Raw genomic sequence first — 16,710 nt, forward strand, 5'->3', positions numbered from 1 at the left:
GGTGAAATTGTCTTCTATTTGGTAGTTTAAATGGAAGAAATTGGCCGGATTAAAATTGATTCAAAGGCCGGGCGTGGTGGCTCACGCCTATAATCCTAGCACTTTGGAAGGCAGAGGTGGGTGGATCACGAGGTCAAGAGATCGAGACCATCCTGGTCAACGAAGTGAAACCCCGTCTCTACTAAAAATACAAAAATTAGCTGGGCATGGTGGTGCGCGCCTGTAGTCCCAGCTACTCGGGAGGCTGAGGCAGGAGAATTGCTTGAACCCAGAAGGCGGAGGTTGCGGTGAGCCGAGATCGTGCCATGGTAACAACAGCGAAACTTCGTCTTAAAAAAAAAATTGATTCAAATGTCACAGCTCTTTTGGAATTTGTCTAGCAGGTTTTCTAGTTTTTACCGGAAAACCCAAAGACAGATTGAATCAAACTTTCTTGGGCGTCAGAAAGTAATGATTCAGAGTTTGGGCTCTAGAATTAGACTGCCCAGACTCCAAACACTGTGGCTTCATATCTAATAGATAAGTGGTTTCATCTTTTAAGCCTTAGTTTCCTCGTGTTGGTAAAGGGAAGGGTGACCCGCTGAGATTGTAAAGATTACAGAGAATATACGTGAAGTGCCATGACAAGTGGGTACTTGGTACATAGCTACTACAGCAACTCTTATGCATCACTCATAGTTAAAATAAGCTTTCGTTTTTTAAAATTTGGTTACATGCAGCCTCAAAACATGGTTTGGAGATAATGTTTCTGCAAATGAGCAAAACTCTTTTTTTTTTTTGAGACGGAATTTCACTCTTGTGGCCCGGGGTGAAGTGCAATGGTATGATCTCGGCTCACTGCAACCTCTGCCTCCCGGGTTCAAGCGATTCTCCTGCCTCAGCCTCCTGAGTAGCTGGGATTACAGGCATGTGCCACCACACCCAGCCAATTTTCGTATTTTTAGTAGAGACAGGGTTTCTCCATTTTGGTCATGCTGGTCTCGAACTCCCAACCTCAGGTGATCTGCTCACTCAGCCTCCCAAAGCACTGGGATTACAGGTGTGAGCCACCGCGCCCCACCTGGAGTTGATCTTTCTAAACGTGATTGCTCAGACACGCCCTGCCTTCTCGAACAAGCAAAGAACCCTACCCATCTCACTCAACTGCCACATATGCCGGCCCGCAGCCTCATCACAGGGCACATCTATCACCTCCTATCACTGCTAGCCCAGGCCTCGCCCCTCAGGCCCCAACCCTGACATCCTGCAGCCTGGAATCCCACAGCTTCAGTCACGTGGCCATTGGCCCCCTTTCCCCAAACGTGTCCGAAACCGAACCATCTCCTTGCACCACACCTTATTTTGCTCTTCCTCTTCCCTTCCGCACTTAGAGCCACAGGAGGGGCGACTAAATTTTTTAGTATAACTATATCCCAAACATTGCATAGGACATAATTATACATTTTATAAAAAAAAAAAAAAGTTCATTTGAAATTCAAATGTAACTGGGCATTCTGTTTTGATTTGCTAAATCTGACAACCCTATTGCCCCTGTCTCTGGCCAGTCAGTTCCTCCCCCTCTCCTGGAGCCAGCCCTGGAGCTTCCCTGGACAGATCCGGTGACAGCTGTTCCAGGGACAAGGTCGCTCGCGTGATGGCTCATTATTGCAATTGCTTGTTTTCTTCCGTTTCTCCAACCACACTGTGAGCTGCTGGAAGGTCAGACTGTGTGTTTCTCTTTACCCCAAAGCCTGATGTTAAGTGCTTAGGAAATGCGACTGCAGAGCCAGTAGGAAGTAAGTGCGTTTTTAAAGGCAGTGTCTCTCTGTCATACAACGATGCCCTGGGACGCTGTACCCAGGGGCCTACACTCCCAAGTTCTCTGGGTTACTTTTGAAAACCATTATACTTGAGCAAATTCTTATGGTGAAAAAGTTTCCCTCTGGGCGCGGTGGCTCACGCCTGTAATCCCAACATTTTGGGAGGCCGAGGCGGGCGGATCAAGAGGACAGGAGTTCGAAATCAGTCTGACCAACATGGTGAAACCCGTCTCTACTGAAAAATACAAAAATTAGCATCACCACGGAAATGCAAATCAAAACCACAATGAGGTATCATTTCACACACATTGAGATTAGCAAATAAAAGAAAAAAAAAAGGAACTAGAAAGTAAGGCTCACACCTGTAGTCCCAGCTGCTCGGGAGGCTGAGGAAGGAGAATCGCTTGAATCTGGGAGGCAGAGGTTGCAGTGAGCCTAGATCTTGCCACTGCACTCCAGCCTGGGCGACAGAGTGAGACTCTGTCTCAAAAAAACAAAAAACAAAAAACAAAAAAACCAACAATCAAAAGCAAAAGAAAATCTTCCCCTCATTATCTCTGCCCTTCAATTTCATTTTCCTCCCAAGAGTTAATCGTTGTTAAAGCCAAGTACGCAAATTTCAAATATTTTTCTTTGTATTTATTAGGCCGTAATGAAAAGCCTAATAAACCCAAAAAGCTGAAATCATACAGGACACATTCATTGAATAGAATGCAATTGAATTAGAAAGGGCGGGCAAAAACTGTCAGGCCTCCAGGTGCAAGCCTGGACCCAGAAAATCTGAAGTCCTGCCTGCCTTCTCTGATCGCCCCTCACCCCCGCCTGCATTCGCCAGCGAGGCTTCCCCAGACATTAAGCTTATCTCCCCACCCTGCCGTCTTAACTGCTCCTGCTCTGTGAGTATCCCTCCACCCCATCCTACCATCTTAACTGCTCTTACGCCTTACCCCACCCGCCATTGTAACTGAATTTACGGTAATGCATATTCCTTGCCCCTACCCCATCACTGGAACTGATCTTACTCTGTTAATACCCCTGCTCCCCCCCAAAATTGCCCCAACCTATAAAACCACTTCCCACTCCAACTCCCTTGCCAGTCCTTTCTCGTACCCAAGAGCAAAATAAAACAGCCTTGTCACCCACACAAAGCCTGTTTGGAAAATCTCCTTTTTTTTTTTTTTGGAGACAGAGTTTCCCTCTTGTTACCCAGGCTGGAGTGCAATGGCATGATCTCGGCTCACCGCAACCTCCACCTCCTGAGTTCAAGCAATTCTCCTGCCTCAGCCTCCCGAGTAGCTGGGACTACAGGCACGCGCCACCATGCCCAGCTAATTTTTTGTATTTTTAGTAGAGATGGGGTTTCACCATGTTGATCAGGATGGTCTCGATCTCTTGACCTTGTGATCCACCGGCCTCGGCCTCTCAAAGTGCTGGGATTACAGGCTTGAGCCACCGGGAAAATCTCTTTATTAAATGCGTTTAATAGTCCATACTTTTGGAAGCCAATAATAAAACTATCTTAGAAATAGAAATATATTTATTAATAAAGCATATATATTCAAAATAGAAATATATCTGTAACTATAAATATATCTTAGAAAAAAATTTTTGAGACAGGGTCTTGCTGTATTTCCAGGCTGGTCTTGAAGTCTTGGCCTCAAGCAAACCTTCCACCTAGGCCTCCCAAAGTATTGGGATTACGGGCATAAGCCATCAAACCCAGTCTAGAAAAATTTTTAAATACTTTTCTTAATAACTCCTCGTTTAAAGAGCGAATCTAATCTGAAACAAACTATTATGAGCTAATTTTCAAATTAATATGACAAACTTGTATATAAAAACCTGGGGATTCAAGCCAAAGGCTATTTAGAGAAAATGTTTAGTCAAGAAAATCTGAAGATAAATGAACTCAAGAAGCTAGTAAAATAAGAATAAAAAATAATTACAAAGAAATCAGAAGAAAGGCATTAATAACAAACACACACACAAAACTTGATCAGTTAAAAATAATGAATTAGACATGCTTTTGAAAAATTTGAATTTAACAAAAAAGATGAAAGACACAAACACTGCTGGGCGCGGTGGCTCACGGCTGTAATCCCAGCACTTTGGGAGGCCGAGGCGGGTGGATCACGAGGTCAAGAGATCGAGACCATCCTGGTCAACATGGTGAAACCCCGTCTCTACTAAAAATACAAAAAATTATCTGGGCATGGTGGCGCGTGCCTGTAATCCCAGCTACTCGGGAGGCTGAGGCAGGAGAATTGCCTGAACCCAGGAGGTGGAGGTTGCTGTGAGCCGAGATCATGCCATTGCACTCCAGCCTGGGTAACAAGAATGAAACTCTGTCTCAAAAAAAAAAAAAAAGACACATACACTAAGAGGATATAAAATAATGGTGACCTTTAATTATAAGACAATTTATATTAAAAGTCTACTTACAAACTAAAAGTTAAATGAAATAAATAATTTTTCTTTCTCTTTTTTTTTTTAATAAGACAGGGTCTCACTGTCACCCTGGCTGGAGTGCAGTGGTATGATCACCATCACAGTTCACTGCAAACTCGGCCTCCCAGGCTCAAGTGATCCTCCCACCTTAGCCTCCCAAGTAGCAGGACCACAGGTGTGCCCCACCACACCCAGGTAATTTTTAATATTTTTCTGTAGAGTTGAATTTTTGCCACATTGCCCAGGGTAGTCTTGGACCCCTGAGCTCAAGCGATCCTCCTGCTGGGATTACATGTGTAAGTGTCTGCACCCAGCCCCAAATAAATAATTTTTTAGGGAAAAATATAGTTCCAAAATTGATTCAAGAAGAGTGGGAAACTTGACGAGATCAATAACCATTAAAGAAATTAAGAAAGTAGTTAAAAAAAAAGAGAGAGAAAGAAAAAGAAAAAAAAGCTAGAGGTATCATGCTTCCTGATTTCAAAACTTATTAGAAAGCTACAGTAATCCAAACAGTGTGGTACTGGCATAAAGACAGACATATAGACTGAAGGAAGAGAATAGATAGCCCAGGGATAAACCCTCACATACATGGTCAAGTGATCTTCCCCACGGTGCCAAGACCATTAGATGGGAAACCACATTCTTTACAACAAATGATGCAAATGTTGGGCCCCTGCCTTATATCACATACAAAAGTATCTAAAAATGTATAAAGGTCTAAATGTAAGACTGAAAACTATGAAACATATATGAAAATGTAGGGGGAGCCGGGCGTGGTAGCTCACGCCTGTAATCCAAGCGCTTTGTGGATCACCTGAGGTCAGGGGTTCAAGACCAGCCTGACCAACATGGTGAAACCCCATCTTTAAAAAAAAAAGAAAATGTAGGGGGAAAGCTTCATGATGTTGGATTTGGTAGTGATTTTTGGCTACGACAGCAGCAAGTGCAAAAGCAAAACTAAATAAATGAGACTGCATCAAACTTTGAAACATCTGTGCACCAAAGGAAACAATCAACAAAGTGCAAAGGCAACCTACAGACCGGGAGAAAATATCTGCAAATATATAAATGATAAAGGGTTAATATTCAGAATACATAAAGAGTCTTACAACTCAACAACAACAAAAAGGAATGTGATTTTAAAATGAACAAACGACTTAAGTTGACGTTTCTCCAAAGATGATATATAAATGGCCAAGAAGCATGTGACAAGATGCTCAATGTCATCACTCATCATCACGGAAATGCAAATCGAAACCACAATGAGGTATCATTTCACACCCATTGAGATAGCTACTAAAAGAAAAAAAGGAACCAGAAAATAAGAAGTGTTGGTGAAGACTGTGGAAAAAACAGTATGGTGCTTCTTGAAAAATTAAAAATAGAATTACCATATGATTCAGCGATCCCATTTCCTGAAATAGATCCCAAAGAATTGAAAGCAGGATCTTATTAAAATAGTCAGTAGCTAGCAGTGTGTGTTTATAGACAATGAAATATTAATTCGCCTTGAAAAGAAAGGGTGCATGCCGCAGCACGGAGGAAACCTGAGGACATTGCGCTAAGAGAAATAAGCCAGCCACAAAAAGACAAATACTGTACTTCCCCAAATGAGTTGAAAAATATGTCCCTAAAAAATCTGCATATGAATGTTTATGTCAGCGTTATTCATAATTGCTAAACGTTCAGAACAACTGAGATATCCTTCAGAAACAGATAAACTGGGTACATCCATGCAACACAGTATTGTTCAGCAAGAAAAAGAAATGTGCTATCAAGCCATGAAAAGACCTGGAGGAACCCTAACTCCATATTAGGGTGAAAGAAGTCAATCTGAAAAGGCTGCATACTGTATGTTTGCAACTATTCAACACTCTGGAAAAGGCAAAACTATAAAGACAGTGAAAAGACTGGCTGGGAACAGTGGCTCACTCATGTAATTCCAGCACTTTGGGAAGCCGAAGCGGGCAGATCACAAGGTCAGGAGTTTGAGACCAGCCTGGTCAACATAGTGAAACCCCATCTCTACTAAAAACATACAAAAAATTAGCTGGGCATGGTGGTGGGGGCCTGTAATCCCAGCCACTCGGAGGCTGAGACAGGAGAATTGCTTGAACCTGGGAAGTTGAGATTACAGCGAGCTGAGATCATGCCACTGCACTCTAGCCTGGGGTAAGTGTGAGACTGTCTCAAAAAAAAAAAGATTGTGGTAGGAGGAGCACAAGGAATTTTGGGGCCGTGGAAATACTCTGTAGGCTACTGTAATGGTGGAGATATGTCATTATGCATTTGTCAAAACCCATAGAGTGTACACCACCAAGGGTGAAGTTTGATGTGAACAACGGAGCTTAGCGAATGATCTATGTATGTCAGCATTGCTTCGTCAGCTATAACACATGCATCACGCCAACGCAATGGGTTACCCATAGGAGAAATTGTGATTAACCTGGGGATAGGTCAATGGGAACTCCCTGTACTTTGGCTCAATTTTTCTGTTGTAAAACTAACATTGATCTTTCAGAAAGTCTATTAATTTAGGAAGGAAGGAAGAAAGAAGGAAGGAAGGAAGGAAGGAAGGAAGGAAGGAAGGAAGGAAGGAAGGAGGGAAGAAGGGAAGAAGGGAAGGAGGGAAGGAAGGAGGGAAGGAGGGAAGGAAGGAGGGAAGGAGGGAAGGAAGGAAGGAGGGAAGGAGGGAAGAAGGGATGGAGGGAGGGAGGGAAGGAAGGAAGGGAGGAGAGGAAGGAAGGAAGGAAGGAGGGAAGGAGAGAAGTAGGGAAGGAGGGAAGGAAGGAAGGAGGGAAGGAGGGAAGAAGGGACGGAGGGAGGGAGTGAAGGAAGGAAGGGAGGGGAGGAAGGGAGGAGAGTAAAGGAGGGAGGGTGGGAAGGAAGGGACAGAGGGAGAAAGGAAAGAAGGGAAGAAGAAAGGAAGAGAGGAAGAGGGGCCTCCCCTCACATGGAACCCAAGTCCTGGTAGGCATTTGCCAGGTGTGAATTCCTGCCCAACCTCCATTCCTGGCAGGTCCTTTCTCCGCTCCAGCCTCTAGCTCACTTCCTTGGGTGTGTAATCAAGTCTCTCACTCGCCTCTGGCAACATTCCCACTCCTTAGCTGCCCAAGCTTCCTGTCAGCCCCACCCACTGCCACTCCCTTCTGTCCCTGCTGTGAGCATTTAGGGAACATCATTACTCAGAGGTACATAAAAGGCCCTAGCCCTTTCAGGGCCTCAGCTGGCCAAGTCCCCCTCTAGCTGGAGCAGCCCTTCCCACTTGCTCCTCTGCCTGACAAGCTGCTACTCAGCAGGCAGGTTTCTGCCTGGACATCAACTCCTCCAGGAAGCTTTCCTTGAACTTGCCCCAGCTCTGGAACCATCTGTCATAGGACTCAAAGATTGCAGCTGCCCTAGGGCAGGGCCTGCCTTGGACACCATGCACCCCCAGGCTCTGGCTGGGAGCCAGCACTCACTACAATTTAAGAGCATCCAAAGGACCATGGAAACACAGATCGCGGAAGAGACTCCAGGTCCTGTAGGGCGGTCTCCAGAGATAATCAGATGGTAAGGTGAGATCTGGGGAAAACACGCTGTGTCAGTTAAAGAAGGTCCCTGCCGATCTCCGTAGAGGTTGGCGATGATCTTGAAATCAGGGGCTGATTCCAGAAGCAGTAATAGCACTCAGCACTTTAGGTGTGTCATCTCATTTCAACCCCATAACAACACTGTGAGGAATGTACTGAGATTCTACCTATTTTACAAGTAAAGAAACTGAGGCTTAGAGAGGTTTTTATGGCTTATTCAGGGTTGCAAGGCCAGAGTTCAAATCCAGACGGTTTGACGTTAGAGCGAACACTCAACCTCCGTGCTAGGCTCTCGAACTCAGAACCCTGCAGGGCCCAGTTGGGTAGTGGACGAGCTAGAAACCCACACACTGTGACTGCGGCTTCCATGCTGCTCTTTGCTCTGACTGGATGTGGGTCCAGTGTACTAGCCCTTCTGATTCAGCTAGAAAAGTCAGAATTTTTTTTTTTAACACAGAGTTTTGCTCTAGCCACTCAGGCTGGAGTGCAATGATACAATCTTGGCTCACTACAACCTCTGCTTCCCAGGTTCAAGTGGTTCTCCTGCCTCAGACTCCTGGGTAGCTTGGATTACAAGTACCCATCACCATGCCGGGCTAACTTTTGTATTTTTAGTAGAGATGAGGTTTCACCATGTCAGCTAGGATGGTCTTGAACTCCTGATCTCCAGTGATCCACCTGCCTCGGCCTCCCAGAGTGCTGGGATTACAGGCGTGAGCCACTGTGCCCAGCTCAAAAGTCAGAAATCTTGATTCTTACATGCAATTCTCTGATGAAAATCTCCTTTTTAAATTAGTGTAGGCTGGATGCCAGCACTTTGGGAGGCTGAGGCAGGTGGATCACCTGAGATCAGGAGTTGGAGACCAGCCTGGCCAACATGGTGAAACCTTGTCTCTACAAAAATACAAAGATTAGCCAGGCATAATGGCAGATGCCTGTAATCCCAGCTACTCAGGAGGCTGAGGTGAGAGAATCACTTGAATCCAGGAGGTGGAAGTTGCAGTGAGCCGAGATCATGCCATTGCACTCTATCCAGGGTGACAGAAAGAGACTTGATCTCAAAAAAAATAGTAGCATAAGGGCAAAACAAAAACAAAATAGTGTGAAGGCAAAACACTTCTATAGGCCAAATGCAGCCCTAGGGGCTGTTCGTTTGCAAACTGTCCCATTCGTAGAGACTACAAAGTCATCGTCTCACCTGTTGGGTAAACTCAGTTACTTATGTCATGTGAATTTGCATATGCATCCTGGGGCTGGAGGTGAGGTACACCTGTGTGCGTGAAGAAGCGTGCGCATGTGCTACACACAGGCATGGGCGCCAACAGAAAACTATGACTTACACATCCTGGCTGCAGTGACCTCAGGCATCTCTTCAGAGACCAGCCCAGATTCTCCCCTGGGGGGCTGTAGACCATCCAACTTCTCTGTGATTTCTAGGGTCCCTCCTTTTGCCAGGTAAAGTGCTAACTGTTTTATACGTATTTTATCAGAATGCTTAGGAACTTGCCTAAAATGAGTCTCTCTGCCTCTCCCAGTGAATCCCACATAGCCATCTTCAGCATCACTAACATGCAGGGGCCACTTACATGTGTGTGCCAGGCCTCACGGAGGGCTTAGCTCATTCAATCCTTAGGACTCTCTCAGGTAGGTACTCGGATTTCTCCAATTCATAGAGGAGCAAATTAAAGAGCAAAGAGGTTACTGCTTGCCTGAAGTCACATAGCTACAGTAGCTCTAAGAATGTGTAGAAGGACCACCTGGGCAACATGGCAAAACCCCATCTCTACAGGGTTAGCCAGGCATGGTGGTGCATGCCTGTGGAGGCTGAGGTGGGAGAATCACTTAAGCCCAGGAGGCAGAGGTTGCAGTGAGCCGTGATCACGTATGTCACCGCACTATTCCCACCTCAAAAACAAAACAAAACAAAACAAAAAAATAGCAGTGAGTGGTGGCTCATGTCGGTAATTCCAGCACTTTGAGAAGCCAAGATGGGTGGACTGCCTAAGGTCAGGAGTTTGAGACCAGCCTGGCCAACATGGTGAAACCCTGTCTCTAATAAAAATGCAAAAATTAGCTGGGTGTGGGGGTACGCACCTGTAATCCCAGCTACCTGGGAGGCTGGGGCAGGATAACCACTTGAAACCAGGAGGCAGAGGTTGCAGTGACCTGAGATCGCACCATTGTACTCCAGCCTGGGCAACAAAAGTGAAACTGTCTCAAACAAAAACAACCGCACCCCCCACTACAAATAGCATATTGCATACAGCAAATAGCAGGGGCTTTGTAAAGTCTGTCCCTAGCTTAGCAAGTGGGGTGGTGGGTAGGACAGGCAGGACCCCACTTCCCTGCTCTAGCCCAAAGAGCACCAGCACGGTCTCCCCTTCCCCACAGGGGCTGAGTCATAGCGATCTGGGTGCTGCTCAGACCCCAGGGCATCATCAAGGACAGGGGCTGGTGTGAGCCAGTGGCGTGTGGCCCCACTCCAGGAAATGGCTCAGGGTGACTAGGCCTAGCTCACCTGGGAGGGTGTGGCTGGTGCTGGCACTCCTACCTGCTGGAGAGCTTCCTGTCCAAGCCTCCAACAAAGGCAACAAAGGCTAGTGCTTGAGGCAGCCCAACACTGAGTCATGTGCCCCAGGGTGGGGTCTACGGCAGGACTTCAGCACCCAGTGCTGCCCCAGCCTGGGCAGCCTCTTAACACACCGATTTGGCCCCTCTAACACTGGCTGTTTACATAGACCAGGTGGAAATGTGCCATCACGAGGGATTTTCAACATTGCCCTGTTCGTCTTGCTCATGGGTCTCCAAACCTCATCGCATCCTACCTCCTCCATATTATTCTGTCCTGGCTCCTCACATTGTACCTTCAAGGCCCCGCTTAGGGTGTCCTAGCCCACAGTCTCCCTCCCTGCAGCGTGTCCTTCACACAGTGGCCAGAGATCTTTCTAAAACGTAAACCCGATTCACTGGCTCCTCCAGCCTAGACGCGGCCTGTTGCTAGCAGAGGCTGCGGAGGCTCTTGCCGTCTGACACAGCTCTTGCCAGAGGTCCTGCGGCCTGACCAGTGAGCCCACCGCAGACTCCCTCCTTCCGGTTCCTGAACATCCTGAAACTCTGTCTTGCTTCTTTGCCTGCTCTTTCTGGGCTTTCCTGTTCAGAATGTCCTTTTCCTGCTCTATGCGCCTGGAGTAGGCTGAATAATTGCCCTTAGAAGATAGCGATATCCCAGCCTCTGGAACCTGTGAATGTTCATTCATAGAACAACAACCAATAAAAGGTGGTAGGGGTGGGTCTTTGAAGATTTGCAGATGAAATTAAGCGAAGCATTTTGAGATGGGGGCAATTATTGGGAATTATCCAGTGGGCCCTATATGCAGCCTGTATTCTTACAAGAGATGGGCAAAGGGAGGTTTCACTATACCCAGAGAAGGCAATGTGAAGATGGAGCAGAGGGAGCTTTGAAGATGTCGGCTTTGATGACTGCCGTGAGGGGACACAAAGCAATGAATACCAGCAGCCACCAGAGGCTGGAAGGAGCGAGGGATGGATTCTCCTCTAGAGACTCGAGGGGAGCACAAGCCGGCCCACTCCTTGATTTTAACCCAGTGAAACTGATTTTGGACTTCTGGCTTCCAGAACTGTAAGAGAATAAGTGAGTGTTAATTAATTTTTTTTTTTTTTTGAGACAGGGTCTTGCTCTGTTGCCCAGGCTGGAGTGCAGCGGCATGATCTAGGCTCACTGCAGCCTCAACCTCCCAGGCTCAAGCAATCCTTTCATTTTAGCCTCCCAAATGGCTGGGACTATAGGCAGGTGCTACCACACCCAGCTAAAGTTTTTTGCTAATTGTTTTTTTTGCAGAGAGGAGGACTCACTATGTTGCCCAGCCTGGTCTCCATCGAACTCCTGAGCTCAAACAATCCGCCCACCTCAGCCTACCAAAGTGCTGGGATTATAGGTATAAGCCACCTCACCCAGCCCAAGTGGGTGCTATTTTAAGCCATCAAATTTGTAGAAAGTTATTACAGCAGCCATAGGAATCTAATACACTGCCCAAATCCTGTTTCTTGATCCAAGGACAGGTTTTAATGGCTTCCCACCCACCCTCAGCCTTCCCTCATCATTGAAACCTCTGGGAACTTTATTTCTACATCCGGAATCCATCATTTCCTTACTGCTGCTGATGAACAGGTCAGTACTGCGTGCATGCCTTTGTTTTATAATGATGGTTTAGTTCAGTTTTCTCCCAAAGACTGTGAACTCTGAGAAAATGAAAACCTGATGTTTTCACTTTTGTATCTCCAGCACTCAGCCCTGGGCCTGGCTCCTAGTGGGGTCTCGGCAGCGTAGCACTGCTGCATACACAGCTCCACGGCCACCACTTATGCCCGATGCCGTGGATTGTGAACCCCGACAGCACAATTCCAGAGGATATCATTTTCTTTCTCTCTCTCTTCCTCTCTTTCTCCCTCACGCCCTCCTTTCCTCCTCCCTCCCTCCTTCCCTCCCTCCCTCCCTCCTTCCCTTCCTTCCTTCCTTCCTTTTTTTTTTTTTTTTGACAGAATTTCACTCTTGTCACCTAGGCTGGAGTGCAGTGGCGCGATCTCGGCTCACAGCAACCTCCGCCTCCCAGGTTCAAGGGATTCTTGTGCCTCAGCCTCCCGAGTAGCTGGGATTATGGGCATGTGCCACCATGCCTGGCTAATTTTCATATTTTTAGTAGAGGCAGGGTTTCACCATGTTGGCTGGGCTGGGCTCGGACTCCTGGTCTCAAGTGATCTGTTCACCTCGGCTTCCCAAAGTGCTGAGCCACGACGCCAGGCCAGGATACAATTTTCATGGAAGACACTAAATCGTGCTTCCTGGAACGGGCAACGCTGCATTTCTAGACACATTTATCAAATAAATGAACTGTACTCCACTTTCCTCCAAAACAAAAATCTATTCTCATAGACAAAGGGTTTCTAGGCCTCCTTTAGACAATGGGCACCATCAGGTGATAAAGGTGGGTCTGTTGAGGGGGTCACTTTGGGGAAGTAGATACTCTGATTTGCATGTGTAAATTCCAGTGATATCTACAAAAGGTATATCATTCTCTCTCTCTCTCTCTCTCTCTCTCTCTCTCTCTCTCTCTCTTTCTCTCTCTCTCCCTCTCTCTCTCTCTCTCTCTCTCTCTCTCCCCTGCTACCAAATATTAGAGGCAACTTAGAAGGCGAGGGAAATTATTAGTTAGAAAAGAACAGTCAGCACAGGGGTGAGGCAGGTTTGAAGTTGAGAGCAGAGAAGCAGGACATAAAGTCCAATCTACTTGCTGCACACCAAATCCCCAGATGTTTTGAGGTACCGGAGCATGAAAGTGCAGACATGCTTGGTTACATATTTCCCAATATCTAAGATTGAACATATGGCTAGGTTCAGTGGCTCACACCTATAACCCCAGCACTTTGGGAGGCTGAGGCGGGCAGATCACTTGAGGTCAGGAGTTCAAGACCAGCCTGGCCAATATGCCAAAACCCTGTCTTTACTAAAAATATAAAAATAAGCTGGGCATCATGGTGGGCACCTGTAATCCCAGCTACTCAGGAGGCTGAGGCAGGAGAATCGCTTGAACCTGCGAGGCAGAGGTTGTAGTAGCTCAGATCACGCCACTGCACTCCAGCCTAGGCCACAGAGGGAGACCCTATCTAAAAACAAAAAAAACAAACACACACACACACACAAAAGTATAAGAACTGACTGCAGCATTGTGTGTAATATTAAAAAAACCTGGAAACAGCAACAAGTCCACAGAGAAACATATTGAAGAATTTTTATGATGCAAATAAATGCAATACATTATTATACTGCAATTGAAATAAATGAACCAGACCTGTCTGTATTCATGTGGATAAATCTCACAACGTAAGTTGGGGAAACTTGATTGTATCTGCTTATTAGTGAGAGTTCTCCAGATAAACAGAACTAATAGGATACATATATGAACATATTTATTTATTTATTTTGAGATGGAGTTTTGCTGTTGTTACCCAGATTGGAGTGTAATGGCACGATCTCAGCTCACCGCAACCTCCGCCTTCTGGGTTCAAGCAATTCTCCTGCCTCAGCCTCCCAAGTAGCTGGGATTACAGGCACGTGCCACCATGCCCAGCTGATTTTTGTATTTTTAGTAGAGACGGGGTTTCACCTCGTTGACCAGGATGGTCTCGATCTCTTGACCTCGTGATCTACCCGCCTCGGCCTCCCAAAGTGCTGGGATTACAGGTGTGAGCCACCGCGACCAGCCATGAATATATTTATTATGGGAATTGACTCATGAGATTATGGAGGCCAAGAAGTCCCACAATCTGCCATCTGTAAGCTAGAGACCCAAGAAAGCTGGTGGTCGCTCTACCCAGGTCCAAAGGCCTGAGAACCAGGAGTTCCAATGTTCGAGAGCAGTTGAAGATGGATGTCTCAACTCAAGAGTAGAGAAAGAGACAGAATTTGCCTTGTCTCCACACATTCATTCTATTCAGACACTTAATGGACTGAACAAATCCCACCCACATTGGACAGGGTGGATCTCTTTACTGAATCTATTGATTCAAATGCAGGAAGCACCCTCACAGACACACCCAGAAATAATATTTTACCAGCTATTTGGGCGTCCTTTAGCCTGGTCAAGTTGATACATGAAGTTAACTATCACGGTTTGTAATGCTCCACTTCATAAACAAAGGTAGGAGAAAAAATTGCTATCATATTAGGATTTGATAAGCTGGGTTTTCACAGGTGTTCATTATATTCTTCTTCCTCTTTTTTTTTTTTTTTTTTTTTTGAGACATAATTTTGCTCTTGTTTCCCAGGCTGGAGTGCAATGGTGCAATCTGGGCTCACCAAAACCTCTGCCTCCCTCCTGGGTTCCAGCAATTCTCCTCCCTCAGCCTCCCGAGTAGCTGGGATTACAGGCATGCACCACCATGCCTGGCTAATTTTGTATTTCTAGTAGAGACGGGGTTTCTCCATGTTGGTCAGGCTGATCTCGAACTCCCGACCTCAGGTGATCCACCTGCCTCAGCCTCCCAAAGTGCTGGGATTACAGGTGTGAGCCACTGCAACAGCCTTGTATTATGCTTTATCGTATGTTCAAAATGTTCATGATAAAACAATTGGCTGTCTTTTAAAATGCTGGATAATGGGAAGAAGTTGGTATTAAAGAGTTGAGTTTTGTATCATCTTGGAGTAAGAATGCCCTTATGTGCATCTGACGCTCTTTAAGAAGTCAAAATATTTGGTGGATATGCTACTGGTTCCCCCAAATCCAAGCCCTATGTGACTAAGCTAAATCCAGTAATCAAACTCCCTCTTGCCAGTGATGGGTTCAGGAGGGCTGAGGACCCACTTCAGGCCAGGGAAATGGAAAAATAAATGGTAGGGAGGGATTCGATGAACTATTTCCTTACTCATAAGGACAGTAGGAGGAGATGGCCTCATTTCTGGACATGGTTTTTGTATTAGGCCTTTCTTGCATTGTCGTAAAGAATTACCTGAGACTGGGTAATTTATAAAGAAAACATTTAATTGGCTCATGGTCCTGCAGTGTTTACAGGAAGCATGGCGCTGGCATCTGATCAGCTTCTAGGGAGGCCGCACGAAGCTTACAGTCATGGCAGAAGGCAAAGGGGGAGCAGGTATGTCACATGGTGAAAGCAGGAGCAAGCACACTTTTAAGTGACAGGTCTCAGGAGAAGTCACTATCATAAAGACAGCACAAGCCATGAGGGATCCTCCCCCATGAGCCAAACACCTCCCACCAGGCCCCACCTCCAGCATCGGGGATTACGGTTCAAGATGAGATTTGTGCGGGGTCAAATATCCAAACTATATCAGCTGTGTTAGCTGTGACGGCTGGAAGGAATGCTGTCATATTGCTACCATCCAGAGAATGAAACCACACAAGGGAGGGCAGAGCCGAAGGGTCCGGGAGCTTAGGTGCTGGTATTGTTGAGTTTTTGGTTGTATGGTGGGCAATGCAGGTATGCGTACAAGCTTGTCCTTTTGTCCACTTATTTGAGGGGAGGTTAATTGGTTGAGGTTGAAAACAACTTAATTGATTCTGGGGACTCAGGGGCAAGGGTAGGAAGGAACTGAGGGGCAAAAGACTACACATTAAGTACAGTACACACTGCTCAGGGGACAGGTACACCAAAATCTCAGAAATCACCACTAAAGAACTTACCCATGTAACCAAACACCACCTGTGCCCCAAAAACCTATTAAAATAAAAAAAATTATAATATACATATCTGGTGAAAAAAGAAGGCATTTTAATTGACTCAGTAAATAGCTTCTAATTTTAAATATTAAACAATATATATATTCTCTTATAAACACTGAATAATACAGAATAAACATAACAGTTCCACATTGTCCCCATCCCATCATCCTGCCTGGACCATTTTTAGTACATACAGTTATTGTGTGTGTGTGTACACATATATAGTATGCCTGTGTGTATACAAGTATATAGTGTGTGTGTGTGTGTGTGTGTGTGTGTGTGTATGTATAATAAAAACACATATGTGGGCTTTATTTTTCTTCTTTTGAGACGGAGTCTCATTCTGTTGCCCAGGCTGGGGTGCAGTGGTACGATCTTGACTCACTGCAACCTCTGCCTCCCAGGTTTAAGCGATTCTCTTTGCCTCAGCCTTCCGAGTAGATGGGATTACAGGCACCTGCCACCATGTCCAGCTAATTTTTGTATTTTTAGTAGAGACAAGATTTCACTCTGTTGGCCAGGCTGGTCTCGAACTCCTGACCTACGTGATCTGCTCACCTCGGCTTCCCAAAGTGCTGGGGTTACAGGTGTGAGCCACCCTGCCCAGCCATGAGTGACTTTTAAAAAATGAAA

At 45.9% G+C, this 16,710-nt stretch overlaps 1 non-coding gene across 1 annotated transcript; it reads left to right on the forward strand.

Moving 5' to 3' along the window:
- Nucleotides 1-349: 349 nt before the first annotated feature.
- LOC118147581 (U7 small nuclear RNA) lies at nt 350-411 on the forward strand. Its single transcript, XR_004734025.1, has one exon. It is a non-coding gene; the product is annotated as a U7 small nuclear RNA (small nuclear RNA).
- The last annotated feature ends 16,299 nt before the right edge of the window (nt 412-16,710 follow it).

This window comes from Callithrix jacchus, chromosome 14, assembly GCF_049354715.1.
Source record: "Callithrix jacchus isolate 240 chromosome 14, calJac240_pri, whole genome shotgun sequence".
Classification (NCBI taxonomy): domain Eukaryota; kingdom Metazoa; phylum Chordata; class Mammalia; order Primates; family Cebidae; genus Callithrix; species Callithrix jacchus.